The 5,112-nt window shown below is 40.6% G+C and overlaps 1 pseudogene; it reads left to right on the forward strand.

Annotated features, from left to right (window-relative positions):
* Positions 1 to 562: 562 nt before the first annotated feature.
* On the forward strand, positions 563 to 1,962 carry LOC136179508 (ecto-ADP-ribosyltransferase 4-like; annotated as a pseudogene).
* Positions 1,963 to 5,112: the final 3,150 nt, after the last annotated feature.

Consider the following 5,112-nt stretch of genomic DNA (forward strand, 5'->3'; position numbering starts at 1 on the left):
CGTAATGACATTGACAGTCATTTGTATATAATACAAATAATAGTGGTGAAAGGACACATCCCTGGGGAGAGCCAATAGAAGATAAAAGAACACCAGATAAAACATTTACCTGATATTCTTTGATATTCTACTTCTACTTCTTTGACACATGTTGCTGGCATCTTTTTTTATTCCTCTCTCAAAACAACAATGACATTTCTCAGTTTCAACATTTGACATGTTTTCTCGCTGCTATTTGGGTTCTAATGTTTTGCAGTACATCTCATTCTGTTTTGATTTACAAAATTCCAATCTTTTTAGGAAATAGGATACGTTTTGCAGCTTGCACATATAGTTCACAAGGTGAATACTTCAAAAAATGAAAACATGCAGTAGTGTGCATTTCATTCTGTTAAAACATACAGTATCACAAAGTTGTCTGTCTACATGTTTTTGGTCATGCAGCTTACAGCAAAAACATTGACCACAAAACCACAATAATTTCCTATCACACTCACACCTTAAGACCTTCTACTCCACCCTCATTATTTGGAAATATATAACTGTTCATGTGCGTCGGAGGACTTGTGACCCGCCTGGTCACAAAGGTATATAAAGAGAGACCCATTGGGGTCCTGGTCATGTGCTGAGGACCAGTTGTCTCATTGAACCGTCTGTTTCAAAGAGCTCACAAAGTTTGCAGCATCATCTCTTTCGAAAGTCTGGTAAGTCAAGCTTTTGAGTACCATACTTTTTTGTAATTCAACCAATAGTTCAACAATGATTTTACCAACACTACAAACTAAAGTGAAGGTCATTTTATTGACTTGTTGTTTTGTGTGTTTGTAGAGTCTTAACACTTCAGAGAAACATGCTGACCTTCATTTCATTCTTCTTACTCTGCGGCTGGATGCTGCCTGCAGACTTCATGACGGTGAGTGAAGCATTTAAAAACCTGTGAGCGATCCTCAAATTTTTTTTAACTGTAACTGTTTTCAAGAACATGTCTACCACCCATAAGTATGACAACAAATGTTGGGAACAAATGTGTGCTTTAGATCGTAGGATTCTCAAAACGTATGGAGATAATCATCCACATTATTGGTGAATTGCTTCGATTAAACTAAGTGTATGCAGTCAAATGCATCAGTTATTCTGCTGCAGCATCCCCTGCACTTCTGTATTTCGTCACTAGGAGCCGCTGTAGTTGAACGACCTTGCCCTTCATTATTTTCTTTGTCTCTCCTCAGATCCGTTTCAACTTCCCTCTCCGAGAGAAAAACCAGGACATCCCGTTGGGTATGGTTGAAGATTCGGTTGATGACATGTACTTTGGCTGCCAGGAAAAAATGATGGAAAAAGTCAAGACCTACTACTTTAACAAAGAAATTAGAAATAGTAAATTTGAATATGCCTGGAATGAGACAACAAAGTGTGCTGAGAAGAAACCAAGGGAGGCTGACAAGGCTCTGACCAAAGACCACATGCATGCAATCTGTGTTTATACTGATAATAATATTTATGATATTTTCAACACAGCAGTCAGAACAGAAGCGAGCAAATACAGCTTCTCATTTCAGTTCCATTCCTTACATTTTCTTCTGACATCTGCCATACAGATCTTGAATAGCAATTACAAATGTCACACAACTTACAGACGCTGACAGAAGTTTGTTTTCTGGCAATGTCGGACAAATCATTCGCTTTGGTTCCTTTGCCTCCAGCTCTTACCTCAACAACTTAACAGACTTTGGTAATGAGACCTGCTTTAAAATCAAGACCTGTTCTGGAGCTTATCTGGGGGACTATTCTGCAATTGACGGAGAAGAAGAAGTGCTCATCCCACCGTATGAAACGTTCAAAGTAACTGAGAAAGTTCTCGGTAAGGGTAATTTTGGAGAACTGAACGACTGTAAAGTCGTCTATGTGCTGGAGAGTGCAGGCTTGAGAAGCAGACTGAATTGTAAAGCTGCGCTTCCATGAGTCCTCTGTGGCTCCTCAAAGAAAATCAACCAGTCATTTTTACTCTTTCTTACTTTAATCACCATGTATCGCTTCAAGGGGTGTCATGTCCATCCACAGATTTAGTTTTTTACATCTGTCAGGATTTTATTTGATTTCTTCGTATGATTATTTTAACAAAATGTAGTATTGATCAGAAATGTTTTAAGTTAAGTATATTCTTCTTCTATTGCCGTATACAACACCTAACAAAGGTTACCATACTATGAGATAAAACAAAAAGGTTAAAATGGACTCACTAACAGATCTGAGCAGAAAGAGTCTCTGCAGGCCCTTTTTGCAGATTGCATTTGTGTTCTGTAGTTAGTTTGACCCAAAGGTTGCTGCGTTAGGTCACTCCACAGCAGCAGTTAAAGTATTTGACTTCAGATTGGTGGGGAAAGGTTAAGGTGAATGAAAGCTACAAAACAGAAGAATCTCACATGATTTAGTTTTTTTTTCACAGACTGTAAGAATGACAGAGAAATTATACCTCTTGTGCCCATTCAAAATGCAAAAAAGGCATCATTATCTACCCCCGCTCCCCCCCCCGCTCCCCCCCCCCCCCCTTTTTTGGCTTGCATGACGCCCCTGCTTTAATGGTTGATGTGTTGTTTATTTTTTTTGTAATAACTACTGTTTCTTGATTCTATTCATTAAACTTCTTGTTGCAAAACAACATTGGTTGTGTGCTCTCATTTCTCAGTTTCAAGACCACAGACTTTATAAAGAAAGAACAGCACAGCCCCGTGCCTCAAGTTCATCCAAAAGACTCCCCGTTTCCACCAAGCAGTCCAGTTTAGTTCGGTTCGGTACGGAACCCATTTACTGGCGTTTCCACCGTCAAAAGTTGGGAATGGATACCGCCATACTTTTTTGGTACCCTTCTGTTGGGGTGCCAAGGGTACCGATCCGACCCTAAATGGTCCCTTTTGTTTACTCTGTCCCGTTCTTCTTCTTCGTTGAACTTAATTATTAGCAGGCTACACTGTGTTGGGCTGCTATGCAGTAGTGTAGTAGTGGCTGAAGAAGTGGGTATACTCTTAATTTTCCCTGCAAATGTTTTTTTTTAGGTGACCAGTCCAGCAGAGGAAAAATGGCCTTTGTAATAAACAGTGACATGTGAGACTACTCATTCATACATTCAGCTAGTACGTACTAGTCAATTAGAGACAGAGTAGGGAGGGTCATCCCTTCATCATCATAGGAAAAAATTGCAGCAAACTATTGAATATAGTCAGTTAATCAATGTGTGAATCAGAGGAGATTTAGAATTGGAGCATACCACCATATGGAAGTTGGTCTGGCCTCAGCGCCCTCGAGCAAGGAACTAAACTCCCAACAGCTCTGGTGGGCTCCCTGTGTAGCAGACCTACTCTGATATGTCTCCACTAACGCATGTCTACAGATCATGTTTGTGTGTGTGTGTGTGATTTGGGCCTGTGTGTGAGAAGCATGTCTCTCTATAACAAAGAGAGATAGATATCTATCCATCTATCTATCTATCTATCTATCTATCTATCTATCTATCTATCTATCTATCTATATAGCCACTTGTGCAGGCGATGTTTTAATGCTGACAAAGCTTTGCAAAAGTATTCAACATACCCACCTTCTAGTAAGGCACGAGTCTCTTCATGTTTTAGTTTATTTCCTCTTACTGGCTCCTGACTCGAAATTTCTTTTACTCAGTTCTCACTCTGCAGCACTTGCCGGGGCGGCGTCTGTGTTTGGTCAGCTCACTGCTACACAAACAGAACCTATGGAGTGTGTGTGTGTGTGTGTGTGTGTGTGTGTGTGTGTGTGTGTGTGTGTGTGGTTGTGTGGGGAGACTGATGTTAGCATGTTTTGCTTGTTATGTGTCTATAGGCTATGCATTTGTGTTTATAGACTTGCAATGTTATTTTTCTTTTGCTTTCATTCTCACATTCTTGGGTCCTCCATTGCTTTGGCAATTGACTATTTGTATGCCTGTAAAATTAATACCCCGTGTTGTCCTTTGTGTCACTGTTTCACTTGTTTTGTTATCTCATGAATAAAGGAACTTTAACATCTGTCCGAGGAAGAAAGAATAATAATAATAATAATAATAATAATAATAATAATAATAATAATCTTTATAATCTCATGGCCTTAAAGCTGCCCGACTTTAGGACGTGCTGCAGCATCACCTGCATTTCTGTATTTCATCACTCGGAGAAACTCTTTGTACTATAGTTTTATGGATACGGCCGCTGTAGTTGAACGACCTTGCCCTTCATTATTGAGCGATTCGTTCAAAACGAACGAATCATCTGGGTGAACGAACTGAACTGAATCACTAACTGAAAAGAGTCGTTCATTTCTCAACTTCAGTTGCGCTCTCCTCTCTCCCGTCTCGTGTCTCTCTCTAGACCGCAAGAGTCTCTCAAAGCCTCCCTCTCCTTTCATGTCAGTGATATGTACTGACTGAACCAACAGGACGGAGTCGGTAGGGAGCTCTGTGTCACTAAAGCCCGCCCCTACTTCTCCCTCTCATGTCTCCAAAATTGAGGAAGTAGAAAATATATTATTTAACATTTAGGTGTTGCGAAAATGTATGTGCTTTTTATATCTGCTGTCAGTTTACAAACAGCTTTTATAGCCAACTTAATTTCACTCAGCTGACTGTTTTAACATCTACTAACCATCGTGTTTCAGTCAGTACTGTGTGTGTGTGTGTGTGTGTGTGACTGAGGCTGGTGACTCGCAGTCTTGCTCGTTCAGTTCGTTCACTGAACGAACTGAACGAGAGCTCCGACGTGAATCACTGAACGAACTGAGAGAAGGAGCGGAGCTCTCGTTCAGTGAACGAACTGAACGAGAGCTCCGCCTCCGAGTCACTCTCTTCCTCTCAGTCAGACAGTCAGTGAGTGATTTGTGTACTGAACGTACTGAACAAAACGGTCGGGGAAAATAAATGTGATTGTTTTAGCAGCTTTCAGTTTGCAAACTGTAGCTTTATCCAGCTAAATTCTCAGCTCATTGGCTTATTATTCACCACCGGCTGTTCTCAGTACGATCGCGAGCAGAACTAAACGTTTGGCCGTGTTTCAGCTTATTTCATTCTGATTCACAGGCAGAGCTGCAGAGAAGTACTGAACGATTCGGTGA

The sequence above is a fragment of the Labrus bergylta genome, chromosome 1, assembly GCF_963930695.1.
Source record: "Labrus bergylta chromosome 1, fLabBer1.1, whole genome shotgun sequence".
NCBI lineage: Eukaryota > Metazoa > Chordata > Actinopteri > Labriformes > Labridae > Labrus > Labrus bergylta.